The sequence below is a fragment of the Mustelus asterias genome, chromosome 16, assembly GCF_964213995.1.
Source record: "Mustelus asterias chromosome 16, sMusAst1.hap1.1, whole genome shotgun sequence".
Classification (NCBI taxonomy): domain Eukaryota; kingdom Metazoa; phylum Chordata; class Chondrichthyes; order Carcharhiniformes; family Triakidae; genus Mustelus; species Mustelus asterias.
The window spans coordinates 40,595,308-40,620,414 of NC_135816.1; the positions used below are offsets into that span (position 1 = coordinate 40,595,308).

The 25,107-nt window shown below is 42.1% G+C and overlaps 1 long non-coding RNA gene across 1 annotated transcript; it reads right to left on the reverse strand.

Annotated features, from left to right (window-relative positions):
* Nucleotides 1–600: 600 nt before the first annotated feature.
* Nucleotides 601–10,030, reverse strand: LOC144505126 (uncharacterized). The gene is made up of 6 exons (XR_013499771.1): nt 9,897–10,030; nt 9,578–9,765; nt 5,955–6,038; nt 5,233–5,314; nt 2,728–2,776; nt 601–2,398 (listed from the first exon to the last, which is right to left on the reverse strand). It is a non-coding gene; the product is annotated as an uncharacterized LOC144505126 (long non-coding RNA).
* Between the last annotated feature and the right edge of the window lie 15,077 nt (nt 10,031–25,107).

The window sequence follows — 25,107 nt, forward strand, 5'->3', positions numbered from 1 at the left end:
GGCATTCCCCATGACGCTCGAAGTGCAGTGATGAGCACTTAACTTCCTCCAGGCCCTGCAGGAAAAGGAGATGGTAGGTCTTGTTGGATGGTTTCTGAGCAGACTCTCAAAGTCATCCCTGGAACTTTCAAACAAGCACCAAGACACAGCTTGGCCGATCGTGAAAAGATGCTCCTCATCAGATCCGTCCTGCATGCCTGGAACCTCTCTGCCTCTGCATGCTGTCATTGATGCAACTATAATGGGGTAGAAACCATCACCCACCTTATTCTGGAACATGTCTTTGCAAGGTAAGTCTCAAAAGAGATGATGAAGCTCCTTCCGAGCAGCTCTGTAACACAGGATTCCATTTTCTACAGGCTGTTCACACCGAGCCAAACGTCAACTGCCGTTGGAGGACAATCAGCTCAATGAAAGACTCTTTTTGGTTTTCCAGAAACTCTGAAAATTTGACATGAAATGTATATATACATTGAAATGACAACCTGTAACGGCAAGTGTTGTGAGGCACCTCATGCACTGTACTGAAAGAAACTGAACTGTATTGTACTTTGTGCAATGTCAAACTTGAACGGTTACATAATGTACCTTTACAACTTTGAGGAAAAAAGTATATTTTCAGGAAAAATAAATAATTCTTAAAAATGCAGCAGTAAACACGTACCATATTTTGTTTTGAGCCTCCACTGTCTTTGTCCCTGAGATGATTATATTTAATTAGAGAAAACAGTATTTTGTTGAAATTGCCAAGGATTTCCTTTTGAGTTTGATAGGCTTAGCAGAAAAGGCAGGTCCATACTGCTTGATGTGATAAGTAAACTTCATAGATGAAACCTAGGACTTTAATGTTAGAAAAAGCTTTCTTTCCACAAAAGAATCCACACTCTCTTCAGTGGTGAAATAACACTTTTGAACAAGCAGAAAACAATTGCTAATATTTACAGCTGAACATTATTTCAGTTTATGAAACACCTATAATGTTGTGTTTCTCATGACTCTTGTGCAGTGCATCAACTGAAACACTACATGAACATTCTTCTAATGTTGTGAGAGATAAAAGTGTTTCTTTAGGGTATGTTTCTAAGGATAATATCCATTAAGTTATCACTTGTGTAACTGTAGTCAGCAAACAGGTCAAGTACTATATGCCATGATGGTACAATGCTATTGATATATTTTATGTTTACGGGGGATGCTTTAAGATTTTGTGTTTTTCTCCAAGCATTTGGTTTGCCTGGCAGGAATCAGCAGATGCTGGAAAGCAGGATCATTACTTATTTTACCCATGTAAGTGTTTATTTAGCAGAAGGCTTAATGGGCTTTTGTTTACAAAAGGAAAGGACCTCGGGTTGTTTTAAAATAAAGTAATGGAAGGTGAGTTAGGTACACAGGGTCATATAGTCATGTGATATTAGAAATGGGAGGAGTCAGGCTTGCGCCAGAAAAAAACATTTCATTTTCATTTTAAAAGAGCAATTGGTCAATGGAGATGTTATAAAGAGGCTCTTTCTCTCTGAAAAGTCTCCCTGAAAGCTCCAAGGCTGTTACCCAAGTCAGAGCAAGTAAATCTGGATTTGCTAACTATACTTAAAGTGTATTTTAGGTCTATAAAAGAAATATTGCTTAATTGGAACTGAAATAGTGATAAATTAGAAATCAAGAGTTGTTTCTTTTCATGTTTAAAGATTGTTCAATGGTTAAGAATTAAATGGCTTCATTTTGCTAAAATTAACCTTAAACTGTGTTATGAATAAAGCTTGGTTTAATAAAAAAAAGATCCATAGTTTGTCAATGGAGTTACTCCTAAGGTGAGGCATCCTTTCCTCACATTTATGCCAAAATAAAAAAATTGTTGGGGTCTAATCTGGCTTCATAATATACCTTGGAGTTCAGGTCCAGCTCCCTAACAGTACATTAGTGCATATTAAACCCATGTTCTGAGTAGATCTCAATGATCACATAATGGATATTTCTTACAAACACAATTAGCTCCCACATGGCCAAAGATAAGTGAAAAATCACTGACTGATTTTGGTAAATGAACAGGCTCTTTGCACAATAGTTCAACCCATGGAAAGCTGAAAACAGTGGCAGGCCTAGCTTGCTGATTTATTTCTAATTACTGTTATGGTCTAATTAAACTGTTTAAATTACTCTGCTTATTAAAAGAGATCCAATGAAGTGTCATAATTTTGATTTGGTGCCATTGAACAAATCTTTGTTGAGAGGAGAGAATCTTCTGTACAGAACACACTATACTTTTTCTTGCATATTTATATATTCCAGCTGGAGTTTAACTTGACGCACCCAAGTGAAGCCCAGGTTTTACCACTGAGCAAGATGTCAGACAGTGCTCCATCCACACAGATAGATTAATACCATAACCTTTTGCGGAGCTCTGAAAAGAGAAATTCATGATATGATAAATTCCATTAGCAGTGAACTTAGTTACAAGGCTCCATGGGACGTACCAAAAATGACATAATTTAGTAACAGAAAGCAATGAGGTTCTCCCACTGATGGGTCTAGCTAAATAGTCCTATTAAGGATCCAATAATGTTTCTGCAGCTGGATGTAATCAAGATGTCCATAAACCCCTGGCTGTGACTGGAAAAACAGCTACTCCTACATCCTCAGCACCCTGTGAGGACTAGTGGAGTATCAAACTGTGCATATTTAATATTATGAGGAAATTTGTCTTTTCACATCCATCAATTCTATTCTTACCAGGAACAAAAGAGTTACTACAGCAGCAAGATTTCAGGTCTGACAGCATCTGTGGAGAGAGAATAGAGCCAACGTTGAGAGTCTGGATGACCCTTCATCAGAGCTAAGAGCAAAGATAATCAGATGAGATTTATACTAAGGTGGGGGGGAGGGGGGGGGGGCTTCAATTGGACAAAGAAAAGGTAAATGATGATGATGAAGGCTGCTGAGAAAGGTGCTAAAAGTGTCCATTAAGTGATCAGAATGTGTGAATGGCAGCACAGAGCTACAGATTGTGAAGGGACGACCTGAGGAAGATTTTCCAGCTTTTTCTGTTTTTGTTTCAGATTCCAGCATCCGCAGTATTTTGCCTTTATCTTAAGATTTCAGTCTTAGCATTTCTGGTAGGAATGCAGTTGTTGCAGAAAAATATTGAAAAGATAAAATGTTTTTCAAGCACCGGTTGGCATCCTGAAATGTTTTTAGTAACCGGTTTTGGTCTTGGATATATTCACTCAGTATTTAAGTAATGGAGTTTCTCATTTACCACAACAGAAACATTACCTGGAAGACATTTTGGTTAAACAATTGTTATAAACTAGCCCACGGGTTCATTATATATTCATCGCACACCATTAAGGAATTTGTAGCAGGACACAGAGCAATTTATTCAATTTTATGCTTCTTGTTTGTCCAAATCTGACTCGAGCAATAAGGAGTAATAAAGAAATGCAGCATTATCTATTATTTTAATTGATCATGAATCATTCCTGTATATGGGTGATAAAATTTGAAATGCTAACTCTGAAATTATTAGACAATGGCCAACAGTACCATTCCAGTTGGATGCTCAGAGGTAGTTACATTAAAAAAGGTTTCTAATTTTTAACCAAATATATTTCACTCTCAATGAAATTTTTTTTACTAAAGATAATGGTTTGCTGTTTACCGAATTTTGACTGTTATGTCCTGAGTTAATCTGATTAAGGATGCATTTAACCAGCAAATTGAGCGATATGTAAAGATTGGAGCGTAAATACTGAATCAGATTAATAATCTAAATCCTGATAGCACTAGGGCCCAGTTCCCACGTCTTCCCACATCCAACCAGGTTGCAAACTTTTCTTTCCAATGATGGGCAACATTGCTGACATGGCGGACAGGGTGAGAACGAGCTTCTGAAAGAGAGGTTTCAATTAGGTTTGTAAAAAAAAATGGAGGGGAGTCTGATTTACTCTTAGCTGACTTCAATGTTGTGGAGATGTCGGCGCTGGACTGGGGTAAGGCACAAGAAGAAGTTTTGCAACACCAGCGCTCCGAAAGTTCGTGATTGCAGATAAACTTGTTGAACTTTAACCTGGTGTTGTGAAACTTCTTACTGACTTCAATGTAGCGAAGAACTCTCTAATCCTCCTCGGTGGATGGGGAACTGCCCTGAATCGGGGATTCCTCCCCCAGGTACAACAGCAAGATAAAAGCAAAATACTTGATGCTGGAATCTGAAACAAAAGCAGCAAATGCTGGAAAATCTCAGCAGGTCTGACAGCATCTGTGGGCAGAAAATGGAGCCAACGTTTCGAACCTGGATAATGGATTCCAGCATCCGCAGTATTTTGCTTTTAGCAGCTCTGACGAAGGGTCATCCAGATTCGAAATATTGGCTCTATTCTCTCTCCACAGATGCCGACAGCCACAAACAGGCCGGGAGATCACTGATGTTTATTTCCTGGCACAGCGCACCACTCCATACACCGTTGCGGGGTTGCTATCCGGAAGCCTCGGGCTCGGTGATCCCATTCAACCACCACAGCAAAGAACTGCAGCTGCATGAAGTGCCATCCGGAGGGGAAGCCCGGAATCACGGCGACTACCAATCACTACCCAGAAAGGAGCAGCCAATACAGGCAGGGATGAGTGAATCCCGCAAACCTCGAGTAAATAGTGAAAGACTATTTCCACTGGTGCGCTGGCTGATGGGGAAATAGGGGTTGGAATAGATTCTCACTGGAGAAAAGGGAACAAGGCAGAAGATCCTTTGGCGTTGAAGGCTAGTAGACCGTGACTTACATGCGGCTATTGTGGTACAGACTAAAACCTTATTTTGGACGGAATGGGATACATATTTGACAGGAATATATAAATGATCTGGGGGAATGGGCTTACAGAGGACAGCACCAACACTAGTTGTCAAATGACATCTTCGTGTGCTCTAATTTCTATCATTCTATGAAATCTATCCTTTATTACCCACCGTTCTCCAATTTTCCAAAAACTGTAAAAACAAATCAACGCGATTCTCTATAATACTGGTAAACAGGCCTAAAAACATTGCCCAATTTAGGTTCATTTTCGTCACCACAAATGGAGCAGAGAACGTTTATATTGTAATTCTCTGGTGGGCTTTTTTAAAATGACATCCATGCCTCTGCCGCCGCTACATCTGCTTATGAACGATCTTCTTGCTTTCTTCTCGGGCAACCGGCGGGTGTTTTACTGTCCCTGATAATCAGAGTGAGAGTCACATACCTGAGGTTACAGGGAGGCCAGCTACACTGCGGGGAGGTGAGCCGAGGCTTGCCGCTGGAACGATATGTGGTCTTCCCGGCTTCTGAAATAATCAGACAATCGGAGCAAAGGGAACGGTAAACAGTAAGCAAACGAGTGAAAGTAGACGGAGGACATTTTAAAATCTTGGAGAGATTATTGAGGCACTGAAACAATTGAACCAGGTTTACTATAAAAATGTCAAAATCCAAGAAGGTAATGGGGAAACAAAATACTGTGTTATATTAGACATGCTGGTGGTGTAAAATGGTCTAGTGAAGCTGTATGTTAAATATAAATTAACATCCTCCGTTTGAATATAACACATGAACGTGTCGGAGGTTAATTGAGAATATTTCATAATATTAATTCTCAATAGTGACCTTTGGGCATTCTGCCGAAGATTCGTTCTCCCAGACTAACCTTGCTAGTTCTGATGATATTTCAATGATATGGGAAATTATTTTTTAAAAAATCATTTTTGAACATGTTGGTCTTTGTTTGGTGTCATCAATGTTGGCTTAATCTCCATAATTGACAAATGTGTCTGCTGCTGATACGGCTAGGTTCTTTGAAGGTCAAGCTATATGACAAAAAAACACTTACATCGTTAATTACTGAGTACAACACAAAGCTGAATATCTTACACAGCCAACATCGGTTAAAGGTAAATGCAGTACAGTTGAAGATAAAACAATACCCACCATGGCAGCTCTTGGTTGCATACGCACGGTCGCCCGCGACCCTTACTAAACAATACTGGAAATACTCAGCAGGTCAGACAGCACCTGTGGCGGGAGGAGAAACAAGAGTTAAAATGTTTTAGGAGTTCTGACCAGCCGCGAGTTTTTTAAAGATATATCCAATCAAGGTCTCTATCAGAGAGATATATTACAGATCCCAGCTGACAAGCCATCCTGTCTTGGGCTCGATCTACATGATCCAAGCTGATAGGAGCAGACACTGCACCCCTTCCAGTGTTTGATCTCATTTGCACCTTAGCCACCAGATACTGTCTAACCGGCCGCGAGTTGCAACATTTTCTACTTTAATTTCACAGTGATTTTCCACAATATCATCCTTGGAAGATTTTGGAGTTGATTTAACCATTTTCCGCTTGGTGTCAACTAGGTGATAAAGAGACGCAAATTTGAACTGGCACTGTTGACCACCCCATTAACCAGTTCGATGTGTATTTGGTCATTTTAAGAGGCTGCACCCACGCGCCAGCCAGGGTCAGCTGAGAGAACTATTTCAATATGGAAATCAGCCAGAAGAGGGTTGCCTTTGTGCGGGCGCAGATCATTTCCATGGGCTGAACAGCATAGCCTGGATAATTGTATTTGGAAAAGCAGGAAAGCTTCTCTGATCCCCACAGAAATAAACTAGCAACCCGGAATTCTCCCCGCACTCCCATGATCAATTTCCTTCATGGTGGCCAAGGAAGTCGGATATTAACCTTGATGTGCTAAACTGCAAGCGAATAGCCTTTTGATATGCCGCAGCTCTTTGCTCAGATGTGAGGCCAGGCCATCAAAATTAATTAAAGAACTTGCTTGATTCCCGGGGAGAAGGAATTATCTGACGAAGAACGGGCTGGGCCTGTATTTAGTGGTGATCTTATTGAAACCTATCAGATTCTGAGGGAGCTTGACAGGTTGGATGCTGAAATTCCCCTTCGTGGGGAATCTAGAACTAGGGGGCATAGTTTCAAAAAAGGGGTCTCCCATTTCAGAAGGAAAAGAGGGATTACTTCTCCCAGGTCGTTGCTAATCTTCGGAATTCCCTACCACGGAGATCAGTAGAGGCTGGGTCATTGAATATATTCCAGACTGAGTTAGACAGATATTTGATCTGTTAGGGTTATGGGGGTCAGGCAGAAAAGTGAAGTTGAGGCCATATTCAGATCGGCCATGAAGTTAGATGCCAAAGAACCAACCCAAGTCCTTATCTCATATGTTCTTATGTACTGTCTGGGCTGGAACTAATTTAACAACCGCTGTCTGTGAGGCAGGCACGTACAGAAAATTATACCCTGAGTGAACCCAAGTTAGTGAACAAACAACTTAGATAACGGCCTGGATTTCACAGTCAGTGAAACGATGGCGCTCAGCAGTGATAATGAAGAAAGCTGCCACAAAGGTGTAATTCCCGCTGTGGTGGGCACTTCCCCTTTCTCAATATCATTTTGAATCGGGAGCCAAGTCAAAGCGACATCCAACAACAATGATATCATCAAGCAGGGGTAGGCAAAGAATCACATTGAAGTATTGTCACTGACAGAAAACCAGGAAGTAAAATTTTACAAAGAGCGGAATAAGTGATTGGGAATTAAACAGGTGTTAAAAGTAGAAGCTGGAATATCAGACTTTTAAAAATAAAATGCACATTTGAGAAATTTGACATTCCACAGATATAAAATTAATTTTTCACTGAATAAGTGCATCAGTAATTATGAACTTAGTGTGATATTAAAAACCCAGTTACACCTCATTCAACAAGGTGTCATTTTTGAAGGATATCAGACCAAGATTAATAACATAAAGGGGCAGTTCTGCCTGATTGGGGGAGGGGGGAGGGAGCATCAGGCACCTTAAAGAGAAGCACGGAATCACTGACCCCAGTTTTTGCGTTTAACTACCACCATGCATGCACTGCTGCGGTTAGCCTCACGGAATAAAAGGTGGCAAATGCTGAGAGTTTCTGTGTAATTGTTACCCTAAAATTCAACACAAAAGCCTCGTGAAACTATCAAATGCAACGTTAGTTTTTAAAAAAATATTTTCACTGCAGTTTCTCTCCCTTTAAACAGTATGCGAAATTTAATCAAATGCGCGGCTCTGTTTGGAGAGGGGTACACCAGTTCTGGAGCCCCCTTTCCATGGTTTCCAATCGTCATCCGATTATACACAATTCCGAAAAGTAACTTTGTTCAAACCCTTTCTAAGCGATGAGGCGGAAGCTTACAACACGACTAATCAGGACCCCTCTTATCCATCTCCCCAGCCCCACGTTAATATCTGGTTTTACTTTATATTCCTTTTCCATTCTTTATATTGCGATTCTCACGCCCCCCTCCCCTCCGCTCCGCCTATAATGCATAACTAGTTCTCCATTATTAATCAGTATTGATCTTGATAAATGCTTCCGAATGACTAGACAGGCTGACAATTGGGCCGATAGCGCATTACCTCCCATAAATTCCCGCTGCTTGGGGATTATTATGATAGTTATATACCCTTATTAAAAATCTGACAATAGAATTCGGCTCAGACCAAGCGTCAGATCAAGATGCCTTATCTTGTAAGCTTGGATCTTGTTTGTCTTTTGGGGATCACGGAGTGGATTTAATTGGAATTTGAACTTGGTGTTGGGAGCAAGGAATGGATTTGGGATGGCCCGGTTCATTCTGAACATTGGTTTTGTAACTTTAAGAATGGAGTTTTTTAAAATTATAAATTATTGCAAAAATCTTATTAATGGGTCAGATGTAACAGAGTAATCGATTTTATCTGTATTGGCATATACAAAAAAACGACACGAATCTATTTGAGTCAACGGCGTTAAAATAAATAAAATGTATCAGACATTTTAAATAAAAGACCTCGCAGAAGGAAATGGTGCGTAGGCCGCCGACCGAATCGAAGTTTAAAACTTTAATGTGTTGTTTTCTGTCCAGGCGCGAATGGGAAATGCCGAGTTCCAGCCTCTGGCAGCCCCAGGGCCGAGTTACACTTCACAAGCTGCGGCAGTAGCGCTTCACCGGCTCAGGCTGCCAAAGTGACGGGGCTTTTGCTCATGGCGTGTACACTCACTGCTGCGGCACCCAGTGAATAACAACATACACACACACACACAAAAAATCCACAAAATGGAGTCTAGCGGAAAACAGAGATTCAAAATGGACAGAATATACATGGCACCAAAACTAAGCATGCCCATGCAGCCAGACCGGGACTGCGCCGTCAGCGGTTCGATCGACACGAGATTTGTAAAGAGTGCCGGATAATGGGGAATATTACTCCCCGCGGGCCAGCACCCTTGATGATTGGTGGTGATTTAATGATTCCGAAACTCCATTCACCCACACGCCCCACTATCACTAGTCAACCTTATCGAGGGAGAGAATGGTTTATGCTTAAAACAGCAGCGCGCTGGTAGGTTTCCAGAGCTCCGTGAATATGGGATTAATCTGCCAAACGACACGTTATATTTGTGCAAGTCACCACATTAGTGCAGACATGGCCCCATAATGCATTAAAGGGGGGGAAAAAACCCCCATCTAGTCACCCGGAAAGGATCTGAGATCTCATTTTAAAAGCCTAACCTTGGTCTAATTGTCATTTCGGAGGAGGATCGGGAGGTGGTTGGGCGGAGGAAACCTCCCGAGTTGCAGAGGTTGGAAGAGGAATCCCTCATCTGGCCATTTCTTTTCAGGATGTTCCGGGTTGTTTCATTACAGAGGCGCGACGGTCCCGAGGATATTACCGTCATTCAATCAATTAGCAAGGAAAGCTGTAAAACCATCACAAATTAAGACGCCGCCTTATTTTGCACAACATATTTTGCAGAGCAATGCAAAAGGGGTCAGGAATAATTTACATAAGAGCGTGAAACAGGATGACAGGAAGGTAGTGTTGTTTTACCTGGCGACATTGATATGCAGCGCTGCAGCTCCGTGACTGCATCACATGTCTTGTGTAAACATTTATCCATTTACCCTCTGAAAGCCTGTCCCAGATCCCGTCACCAACGGCGATGCAGGAGGTTCCGAAAAGCAGACCCCGAGTGCTCAGGAAGGTAAACAGGGAGAGCATGAAGGGAAAGATGCAGGAGTGATTTGCAGAGGGGAAACCTGAGGCAGGAAGACATGATTCCGCCGCTACCTCACTGGAATTACACTAAGAGTGAGACTGGCAACACGCACAGACTCCCCCGCACGTCACAAACGCCAGCCTCACACACTCACCTGGGCCAAGCTGAGAGATCCGCACAAAATGACAGAATGTGGGACTTTCTCACAGGACTCAGCTTAGCCCTACATCCCCTTCCCACATTTCCAACTCAGCAGCACTGGAGGAAGCTAGCAGGCGCCCAGGGCAAATCCTCTCTCCAATAATCCCGTTATCCCAGTGCACTATCCCTCATTTTCAAACATTTTTTCCATTTGAAATGATATTCTAGTCACCACCTCCACAGCCACTGATGGCGAGGCATCCCATGGTTTGCAGTTCAACACCCTCCCTTCTCTCTGCCTCCTTGCTTTGTCCCACTCTCTCCATTTATTTCTTCCCCATCCACACAGTCAAACCCCCCCCCCCCCCCCCCGGGGTTCATTCACCTCTCAGGAGCTGGTGTAGGACAGTGGGTTGTGTAGACCAGAAGTTGCGGGTTGAAGTCCAACGCCAGGTTAGCCACGGAAAATAACGCGGTTCAATGGACTGGTAATCAGCTCGGGAATCCTTCCCCACCCTAAAGGGGTAACAGTATGTGAAGATGCGCTGGGAGCAGCGCTTCACCGGCGCTGGAGTGGGGAGGGGGGGGGGGGGACTCTTTACTAGCTGCATCTTTCTCCATTCAGCATGTTGCTGCGGCTGTTGCTCCCGCCTCTTTGGAAAATACCGATGTTCCCGAGGAGCTAGGCAGCCACCTGGAATTTACTGTGCAGTGCAACAAACAGGCCTGACATCAACACCCGCAAAGCGCATCAAGGTAGATAAATCCCCAGGACCTGATGAAATATATCCCAGGACGCTGTGGGAGGCTAGGGAAGAAATTGCGGGTCCCCTAACAGAGATGTTTGAATCATGGACAGCCACAGGAGAGGTGCCTGAAGATTGGAGGGTGGCAAATGTTGTGCCTTTGTTTAAGAAGGGCTGCTGGGAAAAGGCTGGGAACTGCAAACTGGTGAGCCTAATGTCTGTAGTGGGTAAATTGTGAGAAGGTATTCTGAGAGGCAGGATCTACAGGCATTTAGAGAGGCAAAGACTGATTAAGGACAGTCAGCATGGCTTTGAGAGTGGAAAATCATGTCTCACGAGTTTGATTGAGCTTTTTGAAGGCGTAACCAAGGAGGCAGATGAGGGCAGTGCAGTCAATGTTGTCTACATGGACTTTAGCAAGGCCTTTGACAAGGAATTGCATGGTAGGTTGTTGCATAAGGTTAAATCTCACAGGATCCAGGGTGATGGTGTGCCTCAGGGTTCGGTGCTGGGTCTACTGTTATTTGTCATTTATATTAATGATTTGGATGAGAATTTAGGAGGCATGGTTAGTAAGTTTGCAGATGACACCAAGATTGGTGGCATAGTGGACAGTGAAGAAAGTTATCTAGGATTGCAACAGGATCTTGATCAATTGGGCCAATGGGCTGATGAATTTAGACAAATGTGAGGTGAAGGATTTTGGTAGATCGAATCGGGGCAGGACATACTCAGTTAATGGTAGGACATTGGGGAGAGTTGTAGAACTAAGATCCAGGAATACAGGTCCATAGCTCCTTGAAAGTGGAGTCACAGGTGGACAGGGTGGTGAAGGCGGCATGTTTGGTTTCATTGGTCAGAACATTGAATACAGGAATTGGGACATCTTGTTGAAGTTGTACAAGACATTGGTAAGGCCACACTTGGAATACTGTGTACAGTTCTGGTCACCCCATTATAGAAAGGATATTAAACTAGTAAGAGGGCAGAAAAGATTTGCTAGGGGATGCTACCGGGACTTGATGGTTTGAGTTATATGGAGAGGCTGGATAGACTGGGACGTTGTTTTCCTGGAGCGTAGGAGGCTTCGGAGTGATCTTATAGAGGTCTATAAAATAATGAGGGGCATAGATGGTCAACATACTTTCCCAAAGGTAGAGGAGTATAAAACTAGAGGGCACAAGTTTAAGGTGAGAAGGGAGAAATACAAAAAAAGAGTCCAGAGGGGCAATTTTTTCACACAGAGGGTGGTGAGTGTCTGGAACAAGCTGCCAGAGCAGTAGTAGAGGCAGGTACAATTTTGTCTTTTAAAAAGCACTTAGACAGTTACATGGGTAAGATGGGTATAGAGGGATATGGGCCAAATTTGGGCAACTGGGACTAGTTTAGTGGTAAAAAATGGTCTGCATGGACAAGTTGGGCTGAAGGCCTGTTTCCATGCTGTATACCCCTATAACTCTAGGTTTGTGGCTTCACAACAATCTCAAAGGGACTGCACAGTATAAACAACTACATTTGGCTAGGATTGGGGAAGGGGGGGTGGGGGAGGAAGGGGTGGGTGTTGTGTTCTCTCTGGCTGGAGAATCTAGAACCAGGGCACACAGTCTCAGGATACAGGGTAGGCCATTTAAGACAGAGGTGAGGAAAAAATTCTTCACTCACAAGGGTAGTGACCCTATGGAATTCTCTACCACAGAAGGCTGTGGAGGCCAAGTCACTGAATGTATTCAAGAAAGAGAGATTTTAATGACATCAAAGTGTATGGGAGAATGTGGGAATATGGCATTGAGATCGAGAACCAGATATGATCATATTGAACAGCAGAGCACACAGAACACAATAGCAGCAGGAGTAGGTCACCAGGCCCTTCAAGCCTGCCCCACCATTCAATATGATCATGGCTGATCTACGCCGGCCTCAATTCCTTTTCTGTTCCATTTCCCTATTCCTCAATCTACCAAATATTTATCCACCTCCACTTTTAATACTTTTAATGATGCAGCCTCCACCACCCTTTGGGGAAGGCTTAAAAGGCCAAATGGCCTACTACGACTAGCTTCTGAGAGATCAGGTGCAATGCCTGTTCTTGTCACCTTGGATCTTGCATGTCTCTCTTGTGGGGATCATGAATTGGATACAATTTGAATCGGTTTTTGGAGAAAGCAAGGAGATGGATTAAAGCCTTGGCCTGTCCATTTTGTGCATTGGCTTTGTAACTCTGAAAAAGGAATACAATTTAAAAAAATTAAAAAGGAAACATTTATCATAACATCATTTCCAATGTTCCTTTCTCCCCACTGCCCGAGTCCCAAATCCTCCAACCGTCAGTCGTCTTCTCTCCCTAAGCCTGCATTTCCAGTCTCCTACACTCCCTCAGACAATGTTTTGGCCCATTCTCCAACTGATCCTTTCTGTATCCACTTAACCCCAGAACAACCCTCTTGAACTTGGGCAACTTCTAAATTTTTGTTTCTTACTCTGCGGTTGGTCGAATTGGGGATGGGGATTGGGTGAGAGAGGTACAATGCAGTTATAGAACCGAGCCTGAGGTTTATCTGTACAGGCTGTCTGTGGTGGTGGCGTCACTGTGTGAAGTGTAGACATGGTGGATATAGAACATAGAACATTACAACACAGTACAGGCCCTTCGGCCTTCGATGTTGCGCCGACCAGTGAAACCAATCTAAAGCCCATCTAACCTACACTATTCCAATATCATAGAAACCCTACAGTGCAGAAGGAGGCCATTCGGCCCATCGAGTCTGCACCGACCACAATCCCACCCAGGCCCTACCCCCAATATCATCCATATGTTTATCCAATGACCATTTAAATGCCCTTAATGTTGACGAGTCCACTACTGCTGCAGGCAGGGCATTCCACGCCCTTACTACTCTCTGAGTGAAGAACCTATCTCTGACATCTGTCCCATATCTATCACCCCTCAATTTAAAGCTATGTCCCCTCGTGCTAGCTAGCGAGTTATTAGAGCAATCAGTGTGCAATAAGCCAAACCAGCCCAAAGGATCGAGGAATTTTGAACATCAGTTATGCCCAAACCCACCTACATTTGTGTTTCCTATGATCCTTTCAGTTGGTTCAAGATTTAATTTTTCCGACTAAGGCTCTTCCAACAAACGGGCCACACCCCCAGGTTGAAATTGTAAGATTCCGCCGATTCAGCTGGCTTCATAATACTATTCATATTATGCTCACTGTCGTAAACATACAGGCAAGATTTTTCATACCAAACAAAATGTAATTATGAAACAATACACACCAATTAAACTAATAAATGATTTAAAATAGATTTTACCTATCTAACAGATCAGTGCAAACAGGGATCCCTATACTCTGAGGAAAGAAGCTTTTCCTGGACTTTCCAAATTACTTTTTCATATCCTTGGATCCTATTTTCCTGGGTATTTAGAAATAATCTGGATTTATCATCTTTATGGCATTTTGATAATACTTTCTATAAATCTTCCATATAAACCAACATTTAGGACTGCTTCTCACAATCAAATTTAAACAATTCCAGCAAGATACAAACATAGAAACTAGAAGCAGGAGTAGGCCATTCGGCCCTATGAGCCTGCTCCACCATTCACCTTGAGTATGGCTGATCGTTGAATTCAATATCCTGATCCCCCCTTCTTCCCATATCCATTGGTCCCTTTAGCCCCAAGAGCTATATCTAATTTCTTCTTGAAATCAGACAATGTTTTGGCCTCAACTAGATTCAGTGGTAGTGAATTCCACACATTCACCACCCTCTGGGCGAAGAAATTTCTCCTCTAAAAGGTTTACCCCTGATCCTCAAAATATGATCCCTCGTTCTGAACTCCCCCACCATTGGGAGCATTCTTTCAGAATCTACTCTGTTTAATTCTGTTAGAATGTTATAAGTTTCTGTGAGATCCCCTCTCATTCTTCCAAAGTCCAGTGAATATAATCCTAACTGACATAATCTCTCCTCATATGATAGACCTGCCATACCAGGGATCAGCCTGGTAAACCTTCATTCTACTCCCTCTATAGCAAGGATCTCCTTCCTCAGATAAGGACACCAAAACTGCACACAATACTTCAGGTGTGGCCTCACCAACAACCTATACAATTGCAGCAAAACATCCCTATCCCTGTACACAAATCCTCTCGCTGTGAAGGCCAACATACCATTTGCCTTCTTTACTGCTTGCTGTACTTGCACGCTTTCAGCGACTGATGCATGAAGACTCCAAGGTCTCTGAGTTTCCACCTCTCTCAGTTTATACCCATTCAAGTAAATCTATTATTGCTATCAAAGTGGATAACCTCACATTTATCCACATTATACTGCACCTGCCATGCAGATGCCCATACACTCAGTCTGTCCAAATCACGTTGAAGCATCTCTGCATCCTCCTCACAGCTCACCCTCCCACCCAACTTTGTATCATCTGCAAATTTGGAGATAATATATTAATGATTTGGAGGAGAGAACTGAATGTATGATGTGATCAGTTGGGGTCCCAGCACAGATCCCTGTGGAACCCCACTAGTCACTGACTGCCAATCAAAAAATGACCCATTTATGCCAACTCTTTGCTTCCTATTTGCTAACCAGCTTTCTATCCATCTCAAGACATTACCTGCAATCCCATGTGCTTTAACTTTACATAGTAGCCTGTTATGAGAGACCTTGTCGAAAGCCTTTTGAAAGTCTAAATAAACCACATCCACTGGTTCTCCTCAGTCAACTCTACTAGTTACATCCTCAAAAAATTCCAATAGATTCGTCAAGCATGATTTCCCATTTGTAAATCCATGCTGACTTTGTCTGATTATACTAGTGCCTTCCAAATGCTGAGTTATGAAATCCTTGATAATAGGCCCCCGGTCAATCTGGGAGGGCTGGCAATCCTAGACTCTAGCAGTGTGTTCAACCATTTTTATTTCAAGGTAATCTAAACCAACCTGAATATACAGCTCCTTTAAGCAATCCAAAGGATACCAAGACAGGGTATCCAAACATTAACCAGTAAAGGAATCAAGGGTTATGGGAATAAAGCAGGAAAGTGGGGTTGAGGATTAGCATATCAGATCAGTGATGATCGCATTCAATAGCAGAACAGACCTGATGGGCCGAATGACCTACTTCTGCTTCTATGTCTTAGGGTTCTACATGCACAACTTAAATGTTTATGCTTTTTGAGCTGAGGATACTTGAAATATATTTTTTCTTAAAAATTATACAAGTCAAGCCAATCCACCCGTGAAGTAATGGGTTATACCTTTTAATAGTTGCATTTGGGGCTATACTGTAAAAGTTGAACGACCGTCTGTTATTTTATCTGAGTATCTTAGAGACATCCAGTCTATATCCTTACAATATACTGACAAACATTTTGAAGCTACTCCTGGAACATGCACACATGCATCATTTTTAAAAATTCATTCATGGGACATGGACATCGCTGGCTGGCCAGCATTTATTGCCCATCCCTAGTTGCCCTTAAGAAGGTGGTGAGTTACCTTCTTGAATCGCTGCAGTCCATGTTCTGTTGGTTGACCACAATGCTGTTAGGGAGGGAATTCCAGGATTTTGACACCCAGGGACTGCGAAGGAATGGCGATATATTTCCAAGTCAGGATGGTGAGTGGCTTGGAGGGGAACTTGCAGGCGGTGGTGTTCCCATTTATCTGCTGCTCTTGTCCTTCTAGATGGAAGTGGTTGTGGGTTTGGAAGGTGCTGTCTGAGGATCTTTGGTGAATTGCTGCAGTGCATCTTGTAGATAGTACACACTGCTGCTACTGAGTGTCGGTGGTGGAGGGATTGAATGTTTGTAGCTGTGGTGCCAATCAAGCAGGCTGCTTTGTCCTGGATGGTGTCAAACTTCTTGAACGTTGATGGAACTGCACCCATCCAGGCAAGTGGGGAGTATTCCATCACACTCCTGACTGGTGTCTTGTAAATGATGGATAGGCCCTGGGGAGTCAGGAGGTGAGTTACTCGCTGCAATATTCCTACCGTCTGACCTGCTCTTGCAGCCACTGTGTTTGTGATGAGTCCAGTTGAGTTTCTGGTCAATGGTAACCCCAAGGATGTTGACAGTGAAGGACTCAGTGATGGTTACACCATTGAATGTCAAGGGGCGGTGGTTAGAGTGTCTCTTTTTGGTGATGATCATTACCTGGCATTTGTGTGGCATAAATGTTACTTGCCAATTGTCAGCCCAAGCCTGGTTTTTGTCCAGATCTTGTTGCATTTGAACATGGACTGCTTCAGTATCTGAGGAGTTGCGAATGGTGAACATTGCGCAATCATCGGCAAACATCCCCACTTCTGACCTTATGGAGGAAAGGTCATTGATGAAGCAGCTGAAGATTGTTGGGCCTAGGACACTCCCTTGAGGGACTCCTGCAGAGATATTGTGCAGCTGAGATGACTGACCCTCCACAGCCATCTTCTGATGTACCAGGTACGACTCCAACCAGCAGAGAGTTTGCCCCCGATACCCATTGATTCCAGTTTCGCTAGGGCTCCTTGATGCCACAGTTGGTCAAATGCAGCCTTGATGTCACTCTCCCTCACCTCTGGAATTCAACTCTTTTGTCCATGTTTGAACCAAGGCTGTAATGAGGTGAGGAGCTGAGTGACCCTGGCAAAACCCAAACTGGACGTCACTGAGCAGGTTATTGCTGAGCAGGTGCTGCTTGATAGCACTGTTGATGATCCCTTCCATCACTTTACTGATGATCAAGAGTAGACTGATTGGGTGGTAATTGGTCGGGTTGGATTTGTCCTGCTTTTTGTGTACAGGCCATACCTGGGCAATTTTCCACATTGTTGGGTAGATGCCAATGTTGTAACTGTACTGGAAAAGCTTGGCTAGGGGAGTGGCAAGTTCTGGAGCACAAGTCTTCAGTACTATTGCTGGAGTGTTATCAGGGCCCATTGCCTTTGCAGTATCCAGTGCCTCTGATTCACATGGAGTGAATCGAATTGGCTGGAGACTGGCATCTGAGATGCTGGGAACCACCGGAAGAGGCCGAGATGGATTATCCAATTGGCACTTCTGGCTGAAGATTGCAGCGAATACTTTAGCCTTATCTTTTGCACTGATGTGCTGGACTCCTCCATCATTGAGGATGGGGATATTTGTGGAATCTCCTCCTCCAGTTTAATTGTCCACCACCATTCTCGACTGGATGTGGAAGGACTGCAGAGCTTAGATCTGATCCTTTGGTTGTGAGATCACTTAGCTCGATCACTTGCTGCTTTTGCCATTTGGCATACAAGTAGTCCTGTTTGGTAGCTTCACCAGGTTGATACCTCATTTTTAGGTATGCCTGGTGTTGCTCCTGGCATGCCCTCCTGCACTCTCCATTGAACTGGGGTTGATCCCCTGGCTTGATGGTAATGGTTGAATGGCGGATATGCCGGGCCATGAGGTTGCAGATTGTTCTGGAGTACAATTCCGCTGCTGTTGATGGCCCACAGCGCCTCATGGATGCCCATTCTGGAGTTGCTAGATTGGTTCGAAGTCTGTCCCATTTAGCACGGTCATAGTGCCACACAACACGGAGGTTATTCTCAATGTGAAGGCGGGACTTCATCTCCACAAGGATTGTGCGGTGGTCACTCTTACCAATGCTGTCATGGACAGGTGCAACTGCAGCCGGCAGATTGGTAAGGATGAGGTGAAGTATGTTATTTCCTCTTGTTGGTTCCTTCACCACCAGACCCAGTCTAGCAGTTATATTCTTTAGGACCTGACCAGGTCGATCAGTAGTGCTGCTGCTGAGCCACACTTGGTGGTGGACATTGAAATCACCCATCCAGAGTACACTTTGCACCCTTGCTGCCCTCAGTGCTTCCTCCAAGTGTTGTTCAACATGGAGGAATACTAATTCATTCATCAGCTGAAGGAAGATGGTACGTGGTAACCAGTAAAAGATTTCTTTACCCATGTTTAACCTGAAGCCATGAGACTTCATGGGGTCCGGAGTCAATGTTAAGGACTCCCAGGGCAACGCCCTCCCAACTGTATACCACTGTGCCACCACCTCTGCTGGGTCTGTCCTGCTGTTGGGACAGGACATATTCAGGGAAAGGCAAGGTGATGTCTGGGGTGTTATTGGTAAGGTATGATTCCGTGAGTGTGACTACGTCAGGCTGTTGCTTGACTAGTCTGTGAGACAGCTCTCCCAATTTTAGCACTAACCCCCAGATATTAATAAGGAGGACTTTGCAGGGCTGTTTGTTTTGCCATCGTCTTTTCCAGTGCCTTGGTCGATGCCAGGTTGTCCGTCTGGTTTCATTTCTTTGTTGAGACTGTGTAGCGGTTATTACAATTGAGTGGCTTGCTAGGCCATTTCAGAGGGCAATTGAGAGTCAACCACATTGCTGTGGCTCTGGAGTCACATGTCGGCCAGACCAGGTAAGGACGGCAGATTTCCTTCTTCAAAGGACATTAGTGAACCAGATGGGCTTTTCTGACCATCGACAATGGTTTCATCAGTAGACTCTTACTGCCAGATATTTTTAAATTGAATTCAAATTCCACCATCTGCCGTGACGGGATTTGAACCCAGGTCCCCAGAACATTATCTGGGTTTCTGGATTAATAGTCAAGCGATAATACCACTAGGCCATCACTGCCACCTCTTATTGCACAGAGGTTGCACTTACATCATTAAACACACACAAGATATTTATTACCTTAGACTTGTAGTAAATCAAGCATTAAATGTCACCTCTAGATTTAGACTATTAATTTGAGAAAAGGCATTTTGCTTGGATGGTTAAGGCTCTTGCAAGTTGATTGAAGATGTGACATATTTTTGGAACACAAGTGAGACAGAACTGGTTGTAAAGTATTTGACAATGATTTCCAATAGTTAGGCAGGTTTTACTAAAGTATAATGTGGAACCTAATTTTCATTTTTCTTAAAAAAAGGAAAATCCAGGCAACTCACTTTCAGGACCTACGTCATAAATACTCTCCCTTTACAGAGCATCCTTGGTTTTTTTGGAAGGTTGCTATAGAAGACACTCCACACATTCCTATCTCTAGCAGTCTTTACTACAATTTCACAATGTGGCAAGAAGAGGAGGCAGGTCACAAGAACTACCATAGCAGTACATGAACTGAATTTGCACCATCAAGTGCCACATTCTAACCATCTGAGTGACGCTCAATGCTCCCACTGTGGATATTGGTACTGTGATGAATCCTGGAGAAACATAGGAATGCAAGGCGGCCAGTCACTCTCTCAAACTGCCTCCACCATTCTAGTCGATCACAGCTGATCGCAACCCAACTCTATTTGCAAGTCTTTGTCGCACTTTCCATGATACTTGACCTAAAAAAAAATCTATCAACCTCAGACCTGAAGATGTTTGTTGATCTAGCATGAGATAATTTCCCACTTCTACTAATTGTGTGGGGAAAATGTTCTTCCTAATTTCAATTTAAATGATAACTCTAATTCTAAGATTATGCATCCTGGATTTCTCCACTACAGGAAATATCTTCACTACGTTTACTTTGTTAAATTCTAAACTCAAGGGAATACAGTCCAAGTTTATGCAATATGTCCCTGTAATATAATCCTTTAAATCTGCGCAGCATTCTGGTGTACCTGCACTGATCCCTGCGCAAAGCCAATATATTGTGTGAGGGAAACATCAAGAGGCTGCAAAGGAATATAAGCTTGCTAATTAATTGGACAAGATGGCGGCAAATGGAGTCTAATGCGGGGAAGTGCGAAATTATCCACCTTATGCTTGGAAAAACAGCATTTCTAAAAGACAAGACAGACATATGTGCCCTTGTTCACAAACTATAGGAAGTTAACATGAGCAAACAATCAGAAGTAAAAATATAGGTGTTGGGACAAAAAATTACATTAGGGAGGGGAGAGAGGAGAAGTCAAGATGGAGGAGAGAGTTCATGGTCTGAAGTTGTTGAACTTAGTCCAGTGGCAAGTTGCCCTTTATTGCAAGGGAGCTGCAGTACACAAAGCCTTTCAGATATCATACAGAATGTTGATGAGACCATACTTGGAAGTTTTATGTACAGCTTTGGTCTCCTCACCCAAGGAAGGATCTACTTGCCTTTGTAGCAAAAGATTCCCTGGATTGATTCCTGGAACGAGAAGGGTGTCCTATCAGCAAAGATTATGTAGAATGGGCCTATCATTCTTCTAAACTCATGAATAGAGGTGATCGCATTAACTTGTATAATATTTTTTAAAAGAGGGTTGTGATCAATGACATTTTAGGCACAAGAGAGAATCAAATGATATGGAGATAGGGTGGCAAAGTAGATTTGATACAAGAGCTTAGTCACGATCTTATTGAATAGTGGAGCAGGCTTGAGGGAGCTTGTGACCGACTCTGGCTTCCATTTCTTTACATGTTCTTATCCTTCCTGAAGTGCAGCTGCCAATCTGAATGCAGCACCTAATCCGGATGGGGCTCGAAAACACTATAAAAACTGAAGAAAAACTTTACCCTCCGTGTATACAACATTAGCCTTTTTGATTACTTTTGTATTAAAGCAGTAGCTTTCAATAATTTGTTGATCTGAGTATCCAAACACTTTGCTGCTACACCATTTCTAGATTTGCACCATTTAAAAAAAAAATCCCCCGATTTAAAAAATCCCCTAATATAATATATATTTCCTTCCTGCAGTTTGCCACCTTCTCCAACCTTGCACTGGTTAGTATCCTAATCAGCATCACTACAGCTTTCTTCCTTATTTTCACAGGCACAAAGTACAGCATACATATTGAACAGGATCAATTCTGGGGTCCCTTAGTCTCTGCCTCAATTTCCTATCAATCACATACTGCTCTTTCTGTACCTCTCCAAATAGTGCGACTGTTTTCTGTGGAGTAAACCACCCTGACGTTTCGCCAACTCCTTTTTATGTGGGAGTGTAATTAACTTGTGTTCAAGCTCAATGCTTCTGAGCCTATGTGACTCAGAATCAGAAATTTCCCATGTATTCATCAGGGACTGTCCACAATTCTGCCATCCAGACCCACTGCTTGTACTGCAATTATCACAAAATATATATTTATTTTGTTGCAGTTGTTAATTTCTCTCTAAATACTTTTATTTCACAATTTAGTGTAGTCAGTTACATATATTTACTTAAAACAGAGTTTAGTTTCAGCCTTGCCTCTTCCTTATTCAATTAAGTAGTTGCCCCTTAACCTACAATATAGTTAAATATTAAAGCATAAATAAATAATTAAACACTTAGCTTTTGTATCTTGGACTGTGCTGCTCCTTCTTCTGTATTGGCTATGGAGTCAAATTCTTCATTCTGTTTCAGTGCTGCCACAGTTTTGATATGCTGCACACTCTTTAAATACTCTTACCAGGAATGAACTGTGATGTTCCAACCTGTCACTCATTTATTGAGCTTCACAGTTATTGTACCATGGTTAAATGGCTCTAATGGGTTTAATCACTGTTGGTAGAAACAACTCCTTCATGCTTCTTCCAAGATGGTGCATGGTCAGGTGATAAGACCTTGATAGCTGAAATACCAATTGTCGGCACAAAATAAAATACTTTTGTGAAACCATAATATGATTTTATGCAAACCTAAATTCAGGGTTGAGTCAACAATGGATGCTAATAAACAAATACTACTAGTGATGAAGTTGTTTTTAATTTGCACACTGCAAACCAAGCATGGTTATCATGTAAAGTATTAAAAAGAAATAGCATCCTTTTACAAAACAATGAGACAAGCCTTAAGATCATATAACTTTGGGAAGCATTCATCTCTCAGTATCAAGAAGATCTCAGGTTTACTGTTGCATGGTTTGCTCAAAGACAATGTTGTCCAATAGAAATTGCTAACTAGCTATAAAAATAGCAACAATACTCTTAACAGCATGCAACAGGTTTACAAGAAAATAGTTTATATACAATACAAAAGCAAATGTGCTTCATGTGCATATCCACAAATATCTAACAATTTGTTCAAAACCTTGCCCTTGGTCTTTCTCATTCAGTAAAATTTTGAATTCTGACATTAATATATCAGACAAAACACATTTCAGAGAAGCTTCTAAATCTTGTCCAGCAGTTGGAGGTGGTACTTTTGGCGTCGGAATGATTATCGAGCAGGTTGCACAATGCGTTGTGCCAGAGATGCCCCTGCTCACCATCCAGAATATAGTTGGATGGGGCTCCCTTGTTGGAACCACTTGTTATCGTTTGGACTTACTGACCTGGTTGAAATGACTCTCCATGCAATGGTGCTGATGTTTCCATGGTGCTGAATTCTGCTATTTTCCCCCAGGTCATAAAGCATTTTAACTGATAACCGATAAACTGTAACCAAGCATGAAAAGCACACGCAATGATCAAATGGCTACTTCTCATTTTAGCAAATTATGTAAATATATTAAAAGTGCATAGCTTACAAAATGAGTACTGAGGTGATATTCCTGATGATGGTATGTGTCACTTTAAAAAAAAATCATGGGATGTTGGCCTCGCTGGCGAGGCCAGCATTTGTTGCCAAGCCCTAACTGCCCTCGAACTGAGTGGCATTTTAAAAGTCAAACATGTTGCTGTAGATCTGGAGTCACATGTATGCCAGACCAGGTAAGGACAGATTTCCTCCCCTAAAGGACATTTGTGAACCAGATTTTTTTTTTACAATTGACAATGGTTTCCTGGTCATCATTAAACTTGTAATTCCAGATTTTTAAAAAACTGAATTCAAATTTCACCATCTGCCATGGTGGAATTCAAACCCGGGTCCCCAGAGCAGCACGCTGGGTTGCTAGATTACTAGTTCAGTGACAATACTACTATGCTACCCTGAACTCATTTTTCCCTTACTCATCAAGATGTTCTTAGCCACGTGACATGGGTCAATTTATTGAAAATAAAGTTGGGATCCGATATTATGAAATTGAACAGATCAAGCCAGATTTCCTAGAAACATATTGGACTGTTCAGTGTTTGTATCTATAGGTTCTGCAAGCTACCCAGGACTGGTAAGCCTGTAGGTACTGAACGTCTTTTGATATTGACAAGATAGACAATTACTGCAGAATGGTATGGGCTGAAGAGTAAAAGCTGGGTAGATGCCGAGCTATGCTCGGAAAGTAAACATTGAAGATGCAGCAACATCGTATGTCAAATGTCTAAACTTCCATCCATATCCTCTAGTTTGCAGAAACCAATAATTGGACCTTCGATGTCAGTGAAACAGAGAGCAGCAGTAGAGGCTTTCTTCACTGCAGGAACAGAAAAAAGAACCAATGCTCAGTCCAAGGACACCTTTTAAGATGCAGCAAGGAATTATGTGGCTGTCAAGCTCATCAACATGGCCACTTATTTATACTGACGGAATAAGTCAAATTTCAACTTTATTATGCGAATCCAGGATTTGTATCCATATTGTTATTCTATCTGTTTATAATTAAAACCACTGATATATAGTGAGGGAACTAGATTCCATTTTTTAAATCGCAAGAGATTCTGTGATCTTTACTAACATTCTGGGGACTGAATTCTGTGATTCTATTTTTCTGTGAAAACTGTACATCAGTTACTCATCAGCATCTTAAAGAGACTACAACCATGGTGATTTTCTCTTGTTGGCTATCTAGGTACACAAACAGCATACTGAATGATTCATTCAAATACTGTGCTTTTTGCATTACTGAAGTTTACGTTCATATCCTGTGTGTGTTCTCGATTCTAATTCAGAAAAGCGTAGTCTGACAAAGGAGAGACTGTACCTTTATTTGTACAAAATTTTATTGGAATTTAATGAGCTGGGATTAAACAATTCAGTAATAAGTATACACCAAACAATATTTTAATATTTATTTAGTGCTGATTTGACTAGATTTGTATTTATAATCATTCTCCTTTTCAGTACACAACACTACAAGATCACAATCAAATCCGCAAGATATATTTATTTTCAGATAATCTTCATAAAATATCCCATGCATTTCTAAGAAAGTTGATATGTTTCAAAATAAAATGCATCCATGTTCAGTAATACTGCAATATACAAGACCTTAATGCAAGATTTTAATCAATGTTTGAAACATTGAGACACCAATCTATTTTAAATAAACCTACTTAGCTGCAAGTCAAAATTGTTAAAACATG